We start from the raw sequence: 22,195 nt of genomic DNA on the forward strand, positions 1-22,195 counted from the left end.
CACACGTGTACATATACACACAAACACTGGGTGAGGCTAGCCTCTCAGCCTCAGTTTCCCATTTGCAATAGGGAGATAATGTGCTGCCCTACATTACAGAGTTGGCAATAAAGATTACTCAGATGATGCATAGAACTGCTTTACATGCTTGAAATGTGCTCTATAAATGCTAAGTAGTAGCATTAGAATATCAGAGATGAGGGAGAAGATTTACTAGCTCTCGATCTCAGCTACGAAAAGCAAACAAGCTAACTGGATTGTAAGTGCATAGCTGTCAGACTCTGACAATCTCAAAAAGATAAATGGTGGTCCCTCTCTTCTTCAGCAAGAAGCCTGGTCCCTATCTCATGCTGAAAACAAAGCCAGGTACATTAAGCCAAGGATTTCCATATCTAAATTAAAGCTTTATTCTTAGAAGCATGTTCAGACACAAAGCAATTTATAAACACTTCACATTGTTGTATATATGTTAAGGCTAAAAAGTATACTGACATGCTTTTCATTGACTAATTAAATAAACAACCAAACAATACAGGCGCTAAAAGCATCTAGTCTTAAACATACCGCTACAGGATGATTATGGCAGCAATCCTATGCACGGTTTCCTAGGAATAATCATGTGCATACAGGGATATGTTTTTGAGAAAACGTGCATAGGATTATGCTGTAATTCAGTTTAATTGAATGCAGTGCTTGGTATAAATACTAAATTGTATAACCACGGCATTTATTTCAAAGGTTTTAGCAGTATTGCGGCATTTTCTTCTATTCTGGGATTCACTTGAATAGCGATCTCTTTCATTCTGTACATATTAGGCCCGTTTTTATGAAGACTAGGGTGCTCAAGTCTCCAGCTGCAACACCAGCAAAATAAAAATGAAAGACTGGTACAGGAAAACCATTAGGAGTGTTAGACAATTACATCCAACTCATTTCCCAGTTTAAAATAAGTCGTGATCTTCTCGTTCCGTTTAATTAAAGGACACTTATCAGTAAAATTGATCACAGCAGTGCAGCGCATTCAAAGATACCATTAGAAGCGTTCTGCTCCCATGAACAGTTTTACACCAACACTGCCAGCCAACCCCAAAAGAGCAGCCACTGAAACAATCCACCCCTTACTCTATGTCCTTGGCGTCACTAGTAAGTACACTGTTGGCAGCAGTCACGGCCATTACTTCAGCTGGAGAAACCCAGGATGGAATTTATCACTACATCAAATCTCCCAGGACAGCTGTTTACTATACTACTGAAAGAAGAAGAAGAAAAGGCAGTTATAGAGGGTGGCTACAACAAATGGGATCAACCAGTTTATGAAAGGAAATCTTATGAATTTTGATGGAACTTGATCCTATGTTCAATTTAAGCCACATTATATAATATATATTGGGGGACACACAGGTGTACATATAATGTGAGGTCCCACAAGAGTTGTAGGGTTGTATCTGTATAGGTTTCTTCAAGATGAAGAAGTCCACAGCCTAAGGAGGAGTCTCCAATCACAGGTGGAGTGGTGTCAGTGAGGACAGTGGTGACAAGAGATATGATCTCTGATGAAAGAAGCAAGATCAGCCATCACATAGCAATCCAAAAATTCAAAAAGGGGAGCAAAGTGTGAGTCTAAAACAGGCTGGAAAGGAAGAGGAATTAAGAGTATTCTTCTAGGTCAGATCCTCAGAAGCTGTTCAGACTGAAGAACTGAGAAACATCATGGATGTCAAGAATAAGACCTGCTGGCTCCAAACCAACAAAAGCTTCATAAATCGGCCACACACATTCCCTTTCGTTAGCCTATATCTGACAGGAGTGGGGTAGGGGCCACTCAGGGTGGCCAGTTCTGAAGAGAACCTCACTCTCTGCACTCTCATTTTCTGTAATGTGAATGCACAACCAGGCTGAGTAGGACAAAGTACTATGTGGATTGGTCCTAACAAAGAAAGATTTATTGATTTGAGGAATGGGGAATAAACAAAGGGGAAAGAGGGAAATCAGATGGGTGGACAAAAAGAAATTAAAAGATTCCAACTGTTCTTCCTAGGGCTGATTACTGTGCAGAAAATCTTGAATAGTACTGATTTAGATAAATGTAGACACACACTCATCACAACATATTAAAATGACTTATCAAATGGCAAATTAATGTCCGGAAAATGATGTCCATGAGGTGGCTTGCTTGATTTTTTATCTGTTGTCATTTACCTGCAGTCGTATTTGTAGAGTAATTAAAAAGTATTGAGCTTGTAGGCTTTTCTTCCTGAGCCGTGTATTTTCAAACGTTACCTTCTCCTGATCCCTTCAAAGAGTGCTTAGGACTAGTCAGTCGATGGCCCATTAAGCTATGTGTTCTTTGCCTGACAGGCCCTTCCTGCCCTAAGAGTATTATGTCATTACTACTTGTATGTGTGGACTAGATTAAAAGGGGAGCCAATTTGTCACGAAGGGTGTGTTTTCGAAGATTTAATACCTGTGTTCTAAAGAGCATCTCAACATTTAAACGTCTGTCTGAAAGGTGTTCCAGTGACTTAGCTCTCTGATCTAGAGGCAGCTTAGAATCTTCCTTGATCAGACTCAGTGTTTCTTCTCTGGGACTGAGTTGGAATCAAACACTCCAATGAAGGTGCCCATGTGTCCTACTTTACAGAGGGCAATGCTCTCTTTGAGGGACTTCTCTCTGAAGGCTTGTCTAGTCCAGGTCCAACTGAAAGATAAAGGACCCTAAGATGAGAGAGTAGGGAAGGAACTTGAAGTAGCCCATCAATAAATATCTCTGTCTTTGCCATGGTGAAATGTATTGTATTTCTGCTAATTGTCAATAACCACTTCTAAATTTGCATAGATACATACATTGCTTTTTTTCTTAAAAAATATTTAGGGGTGCTCTCATTTTGACTCAAGAAAATACCATTTTGTACTTCAAATCAGGGGAAATAAATACAGTAAATCACACAGCTGACAGCTCACAGTAACTTCCACATTAGCATGAGGTTGTGTGCACTAACATCTTCCTGATTCCTCTGCTTGTGTCTGAGACTCAGGAAACACCGGGCAAGGAAATGAAGCTGCCATCGGAGGTGGAAACTACGAAACTGACCAATCACCATGCTAGATTCCATCTCCTACTTCACACACTAAACGCCCGCTTCCGTCTGAGACTCAGGAAACACCAAGACAGGAAATGAGGCCACCATCGGGGATAGCAACGGAGCTGATGATTCACCGTGCTAGAGAAGAAACTAAAATTTTAAAGTTTTTTCTCCCGTTAGATGCACAAAATGTTTGGGGGTATGCGTACCCCTATGTCCCCCCGAGAAAAAAAGCGCTGGGTACATATAAATTAGCAAATTTAATGCAATCCAGTGCCTCATTTGTCCTCTTCTTTACTGGTACAGTTCCTCTTCCTTGTGGTTATCCTGAATCCATCCCTGTTTGTCAGGCATTGTCCCTATTTATTAGTCCCTCGTAAATCACTGTCTCAGCTTTTTGCTTTTTCGCTGTCTTTATCTTCTGTCTGCACTTCAAAAGAGCTGTCATTTTTCAGGTTTCGGTTTCCTCCCCAGGGTCATCTCTAGAAGTTATATATCCGAGTCAGTGAATGAAGACATTTTGGCTTCAGCTCACATGTAGGCCAATGGGCACACCAAGGCACCATGCAGTGCACAGCCAGACTTACACAAGCATACACACACACACACACACACACACAGCAGCTGTCTTGAATACTGATCACATATGGTAGAAAATGTGTTTTTCCAAGTATCTCTTTAACACCTTCCTGAGTTTTCTCTGGTGGAACACAGAGAACTGCAAAGAGAATGAAGACTGAATAGAGAAAGTGGAGGAAAGCTAGGAAGGAGAGAAGGTAGCCTGGGCAGTGATCCTTGGGAAGTGGGGTGTCACAAGGATGTCCCCATTTTCACTTGTGACATATTGGAAGGTATATACCAAATGCTACATCAGCATATCTTTTGCATTGGAATCTCACGTTATGCTCAAATTTATTTTTCACTGAAATGCTACCATGAGCAAATTTGAACAGGAGCACATGATGGGAAGAAAGGATTAACTATTCCCATCACCATTCGCTCTTCCAAATGAACTGGCAGCTGCCATGGCTTGTATTTCAAGAAAGGAAATACTAGGAAGCAAATCCTTGGGTCCTGTCATAACATGTGGGGGGTGTTTTGAATCTCTGGCTGCTTTAGTTGGGTAATGAGAAAATCATTTTACAAAATGTTTGCTAAGCAGAGTCATTGGACAGAATCAGTTTTCCATAAAGGCTCACATTTTATGGTTGCTCATTAGTCTTAAATGATTACATATTCTTGGTCATAGTCTGAAAAACTAGCAAACTTTGCTTTGTCTGTTAACACAAGCCTAAGCTTATTCTAGTTTGAAGGTTGAATTGACACTTAGGTAAAGGTAAAGGGACCCCTGACCATTAGGTCCAGTCATGACTGACTCTGGGGTTGCGGCGCTCATCTCGCTTTATTGGCCGAGGGAACCGGCATACAGCTTCCGGGTCATGTGGCCAGCATGACTAAGCCGCTTCTGGTAAACCAGAGCAGTGCACGGAAATGCTGTTTACCTTCCCGCCGGAGCGGTACCTATTTATCTACTTGCACTTTGACGTGCTTTTGAACTGCTAGGTTGGCAGGAGCAGGGACTGAGGAACAGGAGCGCACCCCGTCACAGGGATCTGAACCGCTGACCTTCTGATTGGCAAGTCCTAGGCTCTGTGGTTTAACCCACAGCACCACCCGCGTCCCTTGAATTGACACTTAGGGTGTGATTAAACTTGCTTTGTGATTCCCCCTACACACACACATTCATTTGCATCCAAAAAGGCCACTTTAAAATAGATGGGGCCAGATACAATTAGCCTGCAATAAGGGGCAAGCTGAAATGCTTGCACTGATGAAACAGTCTCCTTAGCGCTATGCTGAATTCCACCATACAGTTTTATACAACAAACTTTCAAGATACCAGAGTAAACATCCTTAATATTGCAATCCTATGGATGTATATTCAGTAAGCACCATTGATTTCAAAAGTTCTGAGCTTGAGACCAGGTTACTCTAACAATCCCCTTCTCTCACTTAAATCTCCCCTGGATCTCCCCACCTTTAAACATAAATGAGACCTTTGGCAGGGTCTTTACAGTTGTGGCACCACACCTCCGGAATGTTCTCCCTGAGACTTGCCTGGCACAGACTTTTTTTTTGCCTTCGGATAAATACCTTTTTTAAAGTTCGAATCCAACTCACTGTTCTTGTTTTAATTTCCACTGCTAAAGATTTTGTAATGTTGTACTTACATTTCAGATTTTATTAGCTGCTCTAAAACTTCATTTTTAAAAAACCTAGAAAAAGGTTTATTTTAATCTGAAAAGTGCCATGTACGTGTTTCAAATCAATAAGTTAATAGATTATAAGTTATATATTTGAATTTTATATACACAAAGAAGGAAAAGTTAAGAATGAGCAGAATTTTAGGGGGAATGCCATATATATTCCAGATACTGAAAAATGAACAATTGAAATCTACCAGGACTTAAATGAGCTCAAAACATAATCTCATCCTGAGCAATGCCTATATGATTTGCATAGTTGGAGCACTTCTTAGAAACACTTACCATATGGTTTCGCTGCTGGTAAGCTGTGGATTTAGCTTTGTTGATGAGAAAACCAAAGACGGGAGAGCAATTTCACAATACCTACCTATAAAGCATTTGTATGGTACCAACAGAAAAAGGGACAGAAAAAGACAAATGGAAAATTCCTTTAAAAGATGGGCAATTAATGGAAGAATAACACTAATTAAAATCCTAATTAGTTTGTGGAAGTTTAATTATAATAGACACAATAGGTTGCACCCAAAAGTTGCATGACCAGAAGGAGGCTGCTCACATAGCTGATCTTCCTAGACTTTCCTCTCTCCTTCAGTCCTCCTATGCCCTCTGAAAAGTATATTCTAGGGGGAGGACCCACAGAACCAATGAGGAGCTGCACAGGCATTTTATTATTATTACTATTATTAAATTTGTATACAGCCCTTCCTCAGTTGATCTCAGGGCAGATTCAGTCCAGTCTGCAACACTCTCAGCTTCTCAGTAAGCAAATATCTGTGTTGTTTTAATATAAGGTCTTGAAGATATGTTATTCCATCCTGACTTTAGCAACCATCGCTCAATTACCAAATTCCAGGCCCTTAAAAGATTCTATCTATGGTGCACTTTTGTGGATTAGAGCCCAAGCAGTGCGAAGTGTTATCCTTAGCTGGTAGGGGGATGCGCACACACAGATGCAGGGTAAAGGAAAAGTAACCACTAGGTGTTGGGGAGCAGTGACTCTTAGTAAAAAAAGTAAATCCAAAAGGCAAGGCAAAAGGTGTCAGTATCATTTGCACACAGAGCCCAAACACAGAGAAGACGAGAACAACCCATTGATGATAATGCTATCCTACTCAGCGTTGTGGGCCCAGTTCTGTGGATCTACCTCCTGGTTGAGATCAGACAGGTCAAACTTCAGGTGCTTCATCAAGTCCTTTCCATTTCAGCAGGCATTTTAAAGATGCTAACAACAACAACAACAATTTATTATTTGTGCCCCACCCATCTGGCTGGGTTTCCCCAGCCACTCTGGGCAGCTTCCAAGATTAAAAATACATTAAAATGTCACACATTAAAAACTTCCCTAAACAGGGCTGCCTTTTTTATTTTATTATTATGTAGTTTTAAATTGGTTTTATCTACCGTATGCTTTACGTAACCCTTCTGAACACCGCTTAGAAACCCTTGTGCCCTGTGGCATAAAAACAGCTGAAATAAACAGACAATATATTACGCCACCATTGAGCCGCACAAATTGCACGGTCTTCATGGATAAAGGTGATAGGGGCGAACTTATTTGCTTGTACAACCTCAAATAATTAGATGACTCCTAGGATTCCCCACAGTTAGAAGGGTACATGCCCAGCTAGCATAGCCCCTTACGGGAGATGTTATTCACCAGGTACTCCTAATTTCACTGGGTTCTACTGCTGTTGGCATAAACACAATTTCACGCAAAAGCACAGTTTCATATTGTTCTTCAACCATAGCAAATACATTGTATCTATGCAGATAATCCTCAAATCACATCGAGCGTTATGAGGAAATGTTATCCAGCTGAACCAGCAGGTGTTAGGTAGGCTATACATCTGAGCAAATAATTAAAAAGTTATCCTCTCAAGACAATTTACTACAACAGGGAAATCTCAATTTCACATCCACAACACAGAGGCTGTGTACACACTAACCATTTTGTAGCACAAAAATGTTTTTTCTCAATCCCGACGCATTCGCACTTGTCCTCAACATGCTGTTTTCAATGTGGATGGATTCTAGAGACTGCCTTCCACAAGGGTGGGTATGGTTTCTTGATCAGCATTTGAAAATCCTCCCCTTGATTGGGTTGTTCATGCCTTTCCCACCCTGCGCATGGGGAATGAAGAAAGAGTGGCAACTGCAGACTTGGTATATGCCCATTCACAACATCACTGGATAGGAGTGGACACTTATACACACATCCCTATTACCAGTACTGCCTACATCTGTTTTCAATGGATGCATTGTGGGGTAATGCAGAGTCAGTCAGAATGAAAACAGTTTCTCAATAAGTGCTTTTGGGGGCCAAAAAATATGCAGTAGATCTCTAGATTACATGAGTGGACTAGGTAGAACAACGGAGTGCCCAGTTTCCATTGACTCTAGAATAAAATGGAATAGATGTAAACAGCCAAAATCTTTGGGGCCTGTAGGTTACTTAGTCTAAGTCAGGCATAGGCAAACTCAGCCCTCCAGGTGTTTTGGGACTACAACTCCCATCATCCCTAGCTAACAGAACCAGTGGTCAGAGATGATGGGAATTGTAGTCTCAAAACATCTGGATGGCTGAGTTTGCCTATGCCTGGTCTAAGTCCACAACTGATGCAGAAAATCCAGAGTTAGAGGAATCCCATCAGATGGTTGACCCAACTTTTGCTTGAAGACTTCCAGCAAGGCTGAACCCACTACCACTCTAGGAGGTAATTGGTGTCATTTTGGAAGAGCTTGCCCCTTCAAAAACAAAAATGGGTCTGGAAACCCTCAAGCCCAGGGGCTGCATGTGGCCCTCCAGGCCTCTCTGTGTGGCCCTCTGAACTACCCTCAGGCTATATCCCTCACCATTCCTGCTTTGCTCCATCATTGAGTGTTTCTGCCTGTCTAGAATGTGTCCTTGAACTCCGTTAATGCGTCTTGCTTGACTGGAAGAAAGGGTAGTGAGGGCTGTGTGAGTAAATTAGTATTTGTTGCTCCAACCACTTTGGCTTCTGGCCCTGCCCATGTGACCCCAGAAGATTGCCTAGAAGGTCCTGTGGCCTTCAGGCTGAAAAGAAAGTCCTACCCTCCCTGCTCTAGAAGTTTCTCCCAATGTTCAGGTGAAATCTGTGCTTCTGTATTGTAAGCCCGTTATGAGCTAAGAATCTCCTAAAGAAATTTTCAGTATTTCAACTGAAAGAGAGACTAGTGCGTCTTCCCTTGTCAGAGCATGTGGAATCTTGACAGGGAGATTCTTTCCTGTGTCTTTTATCTTACTTTCTGAGGAGTGGGTTTGTTCCTTCCAGCTGCTAAGTTTTATTATGTACATCGAAGCCAGATGTTCAATAAGATGTTGTTCTCTGTCATGGAGCAGCATGGAAACTGAATCTTCCTGTCCTTCCTTTGCTGACTTCAACCGTTTGAAGAAGAAAAAAACAGCCAAATTAGTCTATTTAAAGATGAAAACCTCTGAATGCATCAAAACATCCATCAACAGCATAGAAAAACTGACTTATAATAAAACACCTCAGATAATTACAGAGATGGTCTAATTAAAGGAAATCCAAAAGGTGTTATAGAGTTACATCTTGACTGTTATTTTCTAGTTAAAAATAGGCTGCAACGGGTATTGTCGGAACAATTATGCTTCTGTGCAATGCCATCTGCAAATCTGAATTACTCACAGAAGAGATGTAAAGTGCCCATTCTTTCATTCATTTCTTTTGCAATTAACATATATCACTAGTTGCTAACTCTTGAGTTTTCTTCCTTTGCCACTGGGGACAATTTAATCACGTTATATACTTTCAATCATTCCACTGTAAAGTAAATAGAGAGTAGAAAGATGAAGTATTTACCGAATCACTTAATTTCTATGCTTTTAAACAGAAAGTCTAAAGAGGATTGAACTGAAAACAAGCTCTGAAACAGAAGAACACGACTGCTTGTTCATCATCCTAAGAACCAGTACATGGACTTGAAGCAGAAGTATTTTCCCCACCCCAAATATCAGCACAGTCTAATAGCCCAATGAGGGTGACTAAATACTGTGCGCAATCATCATGTACAGGGGCATTGAGATGATGGTGGAAGACCGCAACCTAACCGCAACCCATTGATTGTCCACAGAGCATCCATGGGTTATACTGAATGTCACAGGAGTGGACCTTCCTCTACCTCCTCTTGGGTTCCCCAAGCCTCCAGAGCAGATTAGGAGTTGTGTGTGTGGTTCATAGGGGACAGAAAGAAGCAGATGTTGCATTCAATGAGCAATAGATCAAGGGGCTGTAGCAACAACCTATGATGGAAGGTTATAATTGTGAGCCTTAAGCTCCTGCAGAATAAGGCACCAGTCGGAGTAGACAATAGTGGGTTGGGTGGACAAAGAAAACAATCTGACTTCATATAAGGCAGTTTCGTATGGTCAAGTGTCAAACAGGAGCCCTACCCCTTGGGATTGTTTTTTCCAGGGATCACTGCAAAAGGCAATTAAATTGTTAATGGGCCAGTGTGATCCTTGATTGGTTAGTATTGTCTGTAATCTATATTATAAGTGCTCCCCCTACTTCATTTGCCCTCAAAGACATCAGGATATAGCCAAATCTGATTGGATTACTAGCACAAAGACATCACCATCCAGTGTCCAGTTTATTTAGGGCTGCCATACACCCAAAATTTTCCAGACATAGCCGGTATCCGCCCGTCAAAAATGGTGTCTGGGCAGAATTATCTGACAGCGGCAAAAATGTCCATATTGGAAGTGTTGATTCCCCCCCCCCCCCGCAATTTCCGCCCCAAATAGAAGAGTTTGGATTTGATATCCGGCTTTATCACTCCCCTTAAGGAGTCTCAAAGCGGCTGACAATCTCCTTTTCCCTTCCTCCCCCACAACAAACACTCTGTGAGGTGAGTGGGGCTGAAAGACTTCAAAGAAGTGTGACTAGCCCAAGGTCACCCAGCAGCTGCATGTGGAGGAGCAGGGAAGCAAACCCGGTTCACCAGATTACGAGACTACCGCTCTTAACCACTACACCATGCTGGCTCTCAAAAATAGGCAAAATACTTCTCTCTTTTTTGTTTTTGAGATTTTGCAGAAAAAGCTCAGTAACTTTGGCCAAAAACAGATTTCCCCTTTTTGAAATATGGCAAGCCCAGCTTATTGGATAATGCCACTCAAGAAGAAATAAAACTGATTATTTCAAAAACATATATAAAGTGGTGCTGAAGCACCATGAGAGAATGGAAACATATAAGTTGCTACTAGAAACCATGAAAAAATGCAGGATTAAAGATTAAACACAGGGATAGGGCCAGACACCCCAAATTTCTGCTTCTGAGGCAAAAAGCAAACCAGAAGAACATTTGGCTCAGCCCTAATCATTATTCTCTACCTGTACTCATGAATAGCCTCTCATTTGTTAAATGTGTGCAGCCAACCATGCTACTTCTGGAGACAGTGCCAAATGGTACCTATTAACTACAACCCATATTTTCAAATGGAAGCAGCAATGAAGAGAAAAGTTAACTTTCCCATGCCCTTAGTGAAGCCGACATGTTATCTGGGGATAATGTTTAAATAATGTTCAACATTTCCAATAACCGTAAAAGAGTTCCATTAAAAGTGCCACAGCACTCAATACAAAAAAGCAAAAAAAAATCAGTCTATGCATTTGTGAGGCATGTATAACTTTCTCATAAAAATTCTAATCTTAACCTCCATCTAAATATCTTGCTGATGTATGAATCAAGCCTCAACAGAGCAACAAGGCTTTTCACAGCGAATCTATCATTAGTTTTGGTTCTATGTGTGCAGAATGCAAAAGTGGCAGAAATCCTTCACATTTCTAAATATGTTTGCATGCATGTGTAACTCATGTATGTGTAATTAATTAATTACTGGTAATTCATTATTAATTAATAAGTTTGTTACTTAATTATACAGGAAGCCATTAGCAAACAACAAACCTCAGCAAAATCCAGCTACAATTAAACACTTTGAATTCCCATTGATTTCAGTGAAAGAGTTAAGCGCACACTTAAATCTCATTGAAATAAATTGAAAACTAGAGTGTTTACCGTAACTTCAGTTTTCAAACTGTATCATATTGAACATGCAATAAATATTACACAGACCCACATCTTGCCAGCTCACCAAAAACAAAGGACACCTACAAATGAAAAAATTAAGGGCACACACTTAAATATCTCCCACTGAAAGCTATTTCATGTTAGATCCTCTTTCCAACCTGTACAATATTCCATGTGCAACAAACAGACAAACATTACAAAGGCAAACAAATCAATCTCCAACTTGCCAGCTGACAAAAACCACAGTATTGGGAAGAAAGATGTTAAGAGACTGAAGAATGTCGAGCGTCCCACACTCATTTCACAGGAAAACATATTTGATGGGTTTTGGTGCCAGAGGCACTGACTTGGTCCCCAGACTCTGGGTGCCCAGCAGCACACGTGCACAACATGACATCACGATGACATGACATGACATCACATCTGCCTCCACCATGGGGCTTATGTTGGGGCCCACTGTGGTCGCGGATGTGCTTCTACGGTGGTGGGGGATGGGCAACAGAGAATTGGTGCCCACAGTCCCATGGAGATGGCGTTCCACCACCCCACACCCTCCCACCACTGCAGTGACCAGGCTAAGGCCTCCACTTACGCCACACACACACCCTGGGCACACGTCCATGGCCACAGTGGGCCCCAACAGAAGGCCTGAAGCGAAGGCTCTTGCCCAGTCTCCACCATGGAGCCAGAGGTAAAGCAGCAGGTAGCGGCGATGGGTGGAGGCCAGGCACCCACAGTGAAAATTTTGTGGGTGCCCAGGTATCCAGGGCCTCCTGGAGTTCTCTCTTTCACACACACACACACACACACACACACACACACACACACTGCATGCATACCATTCTTTTACGGCACATCACTCCATCACGCACATACAAAAAATTACAGGAATTGCAGTTCATTAAGGGTGCTGGGAATTGTGGCTCTGTGCTGGAGAAACTACAGTTCCCAGGATTCAGAGGGGGGGTGCTTTAAATAAATGCATAGTGTACACAGCCCCAGGGATGCTATAAGGCAGTGTTTCCCAACCTTGTGCCTCCAGATGTTTTTGGCCTACAACTCCCATCATCCCTGACCACTGGTCTTGCTAGCTAGGGATGATGGGAGTTGTAGGCCAAAAACATCTGGAGGCACAAGGTTGGGAAACACTGCTATAAGGTACCTAAAGGGAACAATGCATATCATGGGAGCTAAAGAACCTGCCTGAGTAACACTGAGTAACACTATTGGTCCATTAAGCTCAGGGAATCCTGACTAGCAGCAGTGCACCTGACTCCGGACTGGGAATCTTTTTCAAAACTACCTGGCAGTGCCGAGGACTGAAGCCAGAACCTTTTCTAGGCAAAGCACATGCTCTACCGCTGAGCTGCATTTAAAAAATGGCAAGGCAGCTAGTATGTCAACTTCCTTCTTCTATGCCACCTCTCAGTCCAGGCATGAGGATCTCTGAGACTCACCTAGGTCACATCTCCAGTATTCAGAACAAAGGATAACCATAGCAGATTTTCACCATGAAAAGGAAGGAAACTTCTCAGTAGTAAAGGAAGCTCCAACCATGGGGTTTTGCTCATGCTTAAAGGAGACAGGGTGGCATCAATATGCCTTAAATTGGTCATGGTTTCATTGGGTGTCCTCTTAGCATGACCAAGTCTAGAGCTGCCCCATTGTCCAAGGTTGGTTTAGAGGACAGATGCAAGCAGCTTGGGATGGCTGAAGGTTTGAGGAAGGCTGGCAGACCCCAAACTGAAGGATATTGAAATCCAAGAAGGGACAAAGAGTATTAAATGGGGGTTGAATTGGCAGAAAGGGCCCAAGACCCTCAGCAGTAGCTTTAGGGAATTTCCTGCCTTTTGTTGCAGCACACACACTTTGTATAACCAGCATTAGCAGACAAAACAACCCTTCACCTCCCCCTCAGAACTGTCAAAAGCAGGGAGGTGTGGACATTTGTATGGAAAAGGCTGTCCATTTCCCAGTCCTTCTCTGAACAAACATTACCTCCATAAATTATCCAGCATTTCAAACCAGAGCATGGTTTATGTTCAGGTAGCTCACTGAACATGCTCAGCCAGTTTGGTCCAGAGGAGATTATATATATTTTAAACATTACATTTACTAGCTGCTTGGCATGTTATCAAAAAAAGCTGTCGTAGTCATCAATTTGTGCTGTCCTGCAAGAGGCATATTTTGTTGTCACGGTGCTGTGCTTAAACTAAATCTCAGCCACAGAAAAAGGGTGTGCTGGGGAGAAAAAGAAAATATAAAGACAAGCAACGGACTATTGATACCAAGTGGATGTTCTGTCTCTATGAAACACAAATATCAACAGATGCATTTATTCCACCCTCCATACCAGTTAGAGCCAGCTGTCTAGAAACTTACAGCAGGGATGAGGTCCTTGTGCCCCTCCAAATACTTGCTGCACTACAGCTTCCATTGCCCCTAACCATTGGTCATGCTGGCTGGGGCTGATGAGCTGGAAGGTCAAAGGTTCACCATCCACATGATTTAATATTTGGAGGGTCACAGGTAACCCACACCTGGTTTAATGTATGCACTACTGGGGCAGGTGGCAAAAGGAAGAACAGAAAATATTATCTGAACACACACAATGTAAAAACTTCTAATAGTTTGCATTTGTTTTGCTTTAATCTGTAGACCTTGGAGCTGCAAAAGATGTACGACATGAAAACAACAGAAGATCCCAGTCTTAACAGCCAAGCTTCTTTCTTTCTGGAAAAGAAATAGTAAATCTCACAAGCCCACTTTCTAAGAAAAGAGTTCCACAGGGCTTCCTTTTATTTCAACTTTTTACAACATGGAAGCTATTATATTTGAATGCTGTTCAGCACCCCAAATAACGCCCATGGTGCATCTACAGAATCTCACAATGGCAACATGACCATGCTGATGCAAGAGTGACATGACATCCGTCAGACTGGATCGTGCCAGACGAGGGAAACGTTCTCTGTGGGAGGAAGGTGAAGATGTAAGCCAATTTTTCGTTTCTGAATTTTCAAGCTGACCCAGCTCAAGGCTAAGCAAGGCTCATTCTTTTCGCACCATTTTGACCTCCATTACAGAACCGCTAGAACAGAAATGTACTTTACTGAACCCAGAGGAGGTGGCCACATGAATTCCTGCACTAAAAATAGTGGAAGCATAGGAGTGGATCGGTTCATATTATGACAGAAACCAAAAAGCTTCACCAGAACAGGAAAGGTAACAAGAATTGTACTTTTCATCGCAGAGAATTAGTAAACCTATGGTCTGTTCTTTTGAATGATCTGCAGTAGCCATCACTGAGTATCGTGACCAATTAGTCAGCCATCTTTTAAGATGAACAAGAGCATTTGTACATATTTATTTACTATGCCATTTATATCCTACAGTTCCTCCAAGTTGTTCAGAATGGTGTACACTATTCTTCCTTCCCTTCTATTTATTCTCATAACAACCTTTTGAGGTGGGTTAGGCTGGGAGGTGGTGATTGATCTATTAGTACCACAGCACTAGCACTATTCATACAATGGCTGTTCTTACTACTAATATGTAGGGAGGCTGCCTTTTGCACTATGCATACAGAGCCTTCATGTTTACAGTTTGCTCATGTAAGAATCATGTAGGCAGTCAGTTGTATTGACCAGAGAGGTGGACATCCGGCTGGACTCCCGCCCAGAAATCTACATGAAATGCTCGTACGTGCAATCATTGTGCAAATCATATACACTTAAGCTTGTACAATAAAGCAGATACCATTTCAGCTCCCAACAGCCCTGCCCTATGCCTATAAGATGGGATCATAATTATACCATCATCCAAAATAATATGGACAATGCACGTTCAGGTGATCCCTACCCTGTTGAAAATCGCACACCAACCTTGGCAAATAAATGTTGTGGCAAACGTGCGAACACTGTTGTTTGGCAAGGCAGGAATATGCATAAGATAACCGGGAAGCCTTTGCACATCGTAAAAATGATTAAACTGCCGTGCCCAAGCTTTTGCTCCCCTGACCCTGGGAGACGAGGGGAAGATGACAGGGATCAAGCACAAGTTAAGCTTGTTTATCACTGTAATGAAAAGAATGGCAAAGCAAAACGCCGCAAATTAGTTCTAACAGACTTCCTCGGTTAATGTAGCAAAGCAGAGATGGCCCTCACCTTTTCAATCAATATCAGCACATCTGCCTAGAAAACAAGAGAGGCAAACCCAAATTGTGTCTGATTACTTGCTCACTACCAATTCTAACCTCATGTTAAACTTAAAAGATAGCTAATCTAATTCTTAAAAACAAACAAAGTAAAAGATGGAGAGAATATGACTTTGGAGCACTAGCGAGCATTGGGGTGCCATCACTCAGCTGACTCTGGTTGGACACATCACAGCTGCTTAACAGGAGATAATGAGAGAAGGGAGGTGGATGTGGTGCAAACACACTGGCAGGAGTCTGGACTGACTCTGCAGGTGCATTCACACTGTGCCAGACTCACCACCACCTCCCTCTGTACCTCCTAGTAAGCAACAGCAAAATGACCAGCCAGAGGTCAGGTGTGTAGTGCTGCCTCACCACCCCATCCACAGCTGCTTTCTAGGTGCTTCTCACAGTCGAAATTCAGACTACTATCACAGGGTTTATTATATATTATGATTTCAGCCACACACTCCTTGTTTGGGCCTTGCTCATATGTCCGACTCTGAGGGTGCTTCACATGTGTATGTGTTTATTCCTGTGTTTGTGCAGCATGTGATTTCCATCAGCAAAGTGGTCGTCATCGGCCAAGCACCACAACTAGAACTTTCCAAAAGCTTCACAGCATCTCAAGCATGAGGATTTTCACACAACTCTGTCAAGCCAGCCCTTCAAAGCACCCCACTTTTTCAGTTCTCAAATGATGATAAAAGTTTTTCATACATTGTTTAAATAAAGTATTGAAGAGTACGGCTAAGGCAGGTGTGTGTGTGTGTGTGTGTGTGTGTGTAATGGAACTTGTGACAGAATGTTGTGGTGTGGACTACTTTTATTCTGCCATACCTCCTTCCAGGATACTCCATTCCATTCCCTCACGCCTCCATTTTCGGCCTCCCACCAACATCGCCCAGCATTCTGTGGCTGCTAACCATGTGTTCAGTCCTTATTGAGAAGTCTTTATTTATTTATTTGGTTTTATTTCACAAACTGTATATACCACTTCATTGTAATGAAACGTCCAAGTGGTTTATCCAAAAGGAATAAAATACAGTGGTACCTCGGGTTAAGAACTTAATTCGTTCTGGAGGTCCGTTCTTAACCTGAAACTGTTCTTAATCTGAGATACCACTTGAGTTAATGGGGCCTGCTGAGCTACCACTGCGCAATTTCTGTTCTCATCCTGAAGCAAAGTTCTTAACCCGAGGTACTATTTCTGGGTTAGCGGAGTCTGTAACCTGAAGTGTCTGTAACCCGAGGTACCACTGTAAAATGATTCTAATAATATAAAATTATCAGTAAAAACAACTATTTAAAACATTAAAAAATAATCAAAACCAACAATAAGCTAAAACCAGGTTAAAACGCATTAAATTATTCAATATGTCTGGATTGGCTTGCCTAAACAAAAATGTTTTTAGCAGGCATTGAAAAGAGTACAGTGCAAGAGTGTGCTGGATGTCAATAGGCAGGGAGTTCCAAAGTGTGTGTGTTGCCACATTAAAAGACCAATTTCTTACAAATGTGGAACAAGTATGATGTGACACTTGCAACAGTGCCTGTTTTAAGGCTTTAAGGCTCCCCCCCCCCCTTCTTATATCCAAGCCGGCTGATACTGCCCTCTTGTGCATGCACACATTGCACAGTGCCATTTTCATTGCATAAGGATCCACACCTGGAGCACCAAAGTCATGTTAAGTATACGTTATATTAATTCTTTCCACACAGTCAACTATCCTTTATGGCAGATTCTAGCTGAAGCAAGGATATGCAGCCCACCTGGTGTGCTCGCATTTTATATTGCAGGTAATATATTACTTATATCCTGGCTTTGATCTCTTCGCTCGGAACGGGGAGGACGGACATTGCTAGAAGCACAGTTCCCTTGACCTTTTCATGGCTGAGCAGCAGGCAGCTTTTTAAAGTGCAGATTTGCGGACCATTGCTTCTGGAAACACTGATGTCCGAAAAGGGATTCACAAGGTTGCTCGGGTCTAAGGCAGAAAGGTAGGCAAGCGCCTTGCAAAGTGAATCTTCGCTCACCCCCACCTTCCCACACTTTATTTCTAAGCATTTCCCACAAGGTAACATCACTGAAACAAATCATTTACAAGCAGCTGGACAACACAGAGAGACACCCTGTCCTTTATCCTTTACCTATTAATTCTGAATCGCTGACAAAGCCCTCTTCCTGTGAAGAGGAGGCCCAGTTTCAATGAGAACCATTCCCATCACCTGATGAACTTTACTCGATACTCAATGGATGCAATGAGCATAGAATGGACTTGCCTGGTTTTTTGTTTGGGGGCAGAGATGCTATCTGCCATATTGGTAGGAAGACATCCTTGCCTGTGACCCTGAGTCTGCCCATTGATCTGTCCAGCTCAGGACTGTCAGCACTGACCGGCAACAGCTCTCCAAGGTTTCAGAGAGGAAGTCTCTCCCAGCCCTAACTGGGATTGGACCTGGGAGCTTCTGCACACAGCACAGATGCTGTGCCACTGAGCTATGGCTAGTGCTGTGGAACCAACCACCACAGCAGCCTATGCCCCGAGAGAGAGCCAATTTGGCTGTGTTCAAAAGATATCACAAACCCCTTTGGTCCCTTCACCTGTCTTCGTACAAACACCGCTGCAGAACTTTGGAAATCGCTGCCACTAGATGCAATGGTGGCCACCATCTTAGGCGGCTTTAAAATGGGATTAGACAAATTTATGGAGAACAACACTATCAATATAGCTGCTAGTCTTCATGGGTCAGAGGTAGCATACCTCTGAATGCCAGTCACCGGAGGAGCCATAGTATGAGAGGGATATTGCTCTCATGCCCAGTTTGTGGACTTCCCAAGAGGCCTCTGGGAAACTGAATGCTGAACTAGAAAGGCCTTTGGCCTGACCCCAGAAGGCCTCTTGTTATGCTCCAAAATGCAGAACTCCGGTGTCCATTAGTATGTTGGCTAAAATGGGAGTGCCTGGGAATTATTAATAGTTTTCCAGCCAGATTAATTACCCTGCTTCTACCTCAGGCCTCTGGTCTGCCTAACTAATAAAAAAGCAATCAATGGCTATAGTAGAACCTTGAATTAAAGACTGATTGAGACTTACATTCTCTTAATTCACTCCAGGGTCTGTGTCTGAGGGGAATAAAGTCAGGACTCAAGCAGCTCCTCTATAAGGGAATATTATATTGTTTTACTCAGTGTTTTTCTTCTAGAATAAAAGATGCCGGTACTCACAAGTTGTTACAGTATGTGCCATGCTTTTAACCAGTGCCTTTTCTTCTATAAAAAGGTGTTGGTACTGTGTACCCTTGAGTACTCCAGAAAAAAGCACTGGTTTTACTTCTGGAGACTGGCAATTTGAACGTCTTTGCCTGCTGCTATGAGTTCTCTAGTTAAAAGACTGGTGATTTCTGGGAGTGATCGTAAAACCATGGAGCTGGAATGACCTCAAAGGCCACCTCATCCAATCCCCTGTTAATGCAAAAATACAGAAGCAATTTTTTTGTGCTTTTAGCTTTTGGTCAGTCATTGTTTTGCAGTGAAATTGGGTCTCTTGGCAGTAATGGTAACCATAAGGTAAATGGCCTTTGCTGTAAGCTGAGAAATGACAGGACTATGACAATTATGCCTATACGTAAAGTGGGGACTCTAGACCTTTTGCGCAACTCAGCGCCAGGAGGGGACATTTCATGCAGCCTAAGACAGTGCAAATGGGCGCACTTTTCCCTCACTAAATTCCTGTCCAATCTGCTTTGTCTATGAATAAGAAATTGTTTTACATGTGTAAAATTTCTGTTATAAATGGTTTTCAGATAAATGAAGTTATTTATCAGCAGTAAGCATTTCACACAGAAAAGCACCCATGCAGTCACTTCAGGAATACATATGCGTGGTCTACCCTCTCATACACAAACACATTTTTATGGCTCTGCAGGTCTTTCCAAATAAGTCCACTCCAGGATAATCTGTCTGTTCACCCAGCCCCTGAGCAAAGAGAAGCTGAATTTCTAAGTGTGCTCTCAATCCTGACATGATTTCTTCTATCGTTTTATGACAAAAAGATTTGAGCATCTATCTTGACTAGATGCCATAACTGTATTTGTCAAGGGAAATCAGAGGGCCCAGCCCACTCCCTGTATACAGTTTCTTTCAAATTCCTCATGACAATTCATTGCTATTGGTTTTTACAATCCAATTCACATGGACTGAGCTATCACTGTGGACTGCCTTAAGGCAACATGGTGCTCCCCCAACGTTGTTGGATTGCAGCTCTCATCATATCTGACCTTTGGCAAAGCTGGCTGGGACTGAAAGGAGTCCAACAAAATTTGGAGAAAACCACACTGACTACCCATGTCAATATGCAGGGGGCAGAGTCTTGAACTTGACAAAGGAGTGTTAATAGCCTGGGGTATTCTGGCAATGGGTCTCCATTGGAGATAATTGTTAGAAGACTGCTTCTTGATGCAAGACCACTTAGGAATGTTCTGAATAGGGAAAGCTGATCAGAAGAGGGAGCAGGCAGGCATAGTTTTCTCCCTAGGTAACTTTGATGTAATATAGGTCTCCATAGATGTGTACATCTATGAATTGATTTTTGGAGACACAGAGAGAAAGACAGAGATTAAGAATCGTAGAACCGTATAACTGTAGAGTTGGGACCCCAAGTGTCATCTAGTCCCACCCCCTGCAATTCTACACGCGGTCACCCATCCAGTTCAAAACCATGCTGGAATATGCTTAGCTTTGCAAATGTGCTAGAAATTTTACTGCTGCACTATTAGAAGCTGTCTATAAAGAGCATTCTGGAATGCTGAATGCCTTTCATTTTTATTACTTGATTTATTGCCTTCCATTACAAAGGTCTGAAGACTTACAGCAATGCAAGAAAGTAAAATATAAACATTACAAACAGTAGGGCCTGAGGGCCGCATACCCTTCTGGGCAAGCTTCTGAGGGCCACACACCAATGGTGAGCAGGGCCAGACACAGACAAAAATACCTAGTGTGTGAAGAAATGCCAGAAGCCTAGAGAAAGGTTGTATGATCTGGGTAGAGTCCTAAGGGTCAAGCCTGGGGGACCTCATTTCACACACTCCCTGGCCTGATGTTTACCATCCACTAGAATATAATGAAAAGCTCTGATGTGAGGCAATGAAGTTGGCTGTTTTTGGAGTTCAACCTGTATACTGGTAAATAAACCCAAACACTACAATATGCCATAACCCCATTCTCTAGCAGCCCATCTGAACTTCTCATCCCTTGAAGAAGTTGTATGAGCGTAACATTACGGACTGTTGTCGCGGCCCTGCAGTAGGCTACTTAACTACAACCAGCATCAATTCCTTCTAGAAAAGCATGGTGCATTGCACAAACCAACCCCTGATACACAGACACACATGATCTATGACCACCAATGTAAGCTGTTTCAAAGGGCTGACAAGCAGAAGGACAGCCATTTTCTTAGCAGAATTTTGAGGCAGCTGACAGGAAGAGCTATGGACTGCACTCTCCTGGCGCCGCAACATATTTAAGGGGTGTGTGACATTTGTTGGGAAAGGGAAGCGTGCCCACCACTGTACATTTCTGTTTGAATAGTTTCGTAAGTGAGGGTAGAACAGCAACATAGGAGAGCGATGCCACTTTTCATACAGATCACTCTGTCACTTCAACTGCCAGCCTCCCAGCACCTTTGACTGATAAGCTGTATGGGTTCAGTGAGGCAGCCAACCTGGAACAGGCCGTTCTTCTTAGTGTACGGCTCCCTTGGTGGTCCATTACTGTACCATAAATAGTAAAGCAAAGCCCACAGAATCAGGCTTTATGTGAGCAAAGTAGATTACATTTCTAATAGCCTTGCAACAAAACATACAAGTGAAAAGAAGGACGTGAAAGACAGGTGCTGCTACTCCGTGCTCAGTGCTGCTACTCCGGGAGCAGGAGATTTAGACAGGCAACTTCTGCCAATGGCAGAATCGTTTGGGCTGTAAATGGGGAACAGAAGACTTCTCCGTTCTACATATTTATCTGGGCTGCAAAAATAAATGTAAGATATCTATCTTGGTAGCGTTACATTTTTACATGATCAGGGACCTGTGGATTTCGCCAGCAATATATACTTTTAACGTTAGAGAATATGCGTTTGCAGCTTTGCGAAGATGTACACCTTAAGCATGCTGAGGGAATTTTCTGAACTAAATGATGTTGACATGCTCCCCTTCTTTTCCCATAACCTTTCCTCTAAGTAGAGTCTTGACAGATTTTCAGTACAATTCTACCAACACAAGTGAGCCTTTTCAAAAATATATGGTACAAACGCCAGCTGCTAAATAGCCATTATGAAATGACAAGTAGAACCTGCAACAAAACATTGCCGTGTGGAGTGCTCCTGTTCGTTGTTCCAGTCAAGCCAGCCATGCCCCCCTTCACAGAACTCCATTCCACTGCTTCTCCAACATGGTTTCCCATCTCCTCCTGACTGTCAGTCAGCATTCAGTGACAGCACCCAGTCTTCACCGGAGTGCTTTTGGGGTTCCCCACCTCAATTTGGGGTTTCGCCCCAAAATAGTTTTATAGTTCT

At 42.5% G+C, this 22,195-nt stretch overlaps 1 protein-coding gene across 1 annotated transcript in view; it reads right to left on the reverse strand.

Annotated features, from left to right (window-relative positions):
• SUSD3 (sushi domain containing 3) overlaps positions 1 to 22,195 on the reverse strand; it is a 49,731-nt gene that overhangs the window by 22,378 nt on the left and 5,158 nt on the right. The gene's annotated exons all lie outside the window — the stretch shown is intronic.

Source organism: Podarcis gaigeae, assembly GCF_964106915.1.
Source record: "Podarcis gaigeae genome assembly, chromosome: 2".
Taxonomy (NCBI): Eukaryota; Metazoa; Chordata; class Lepidosauria; order Squamata; family Lacertidae; genus Podarcis; species Podarcis gaigeae.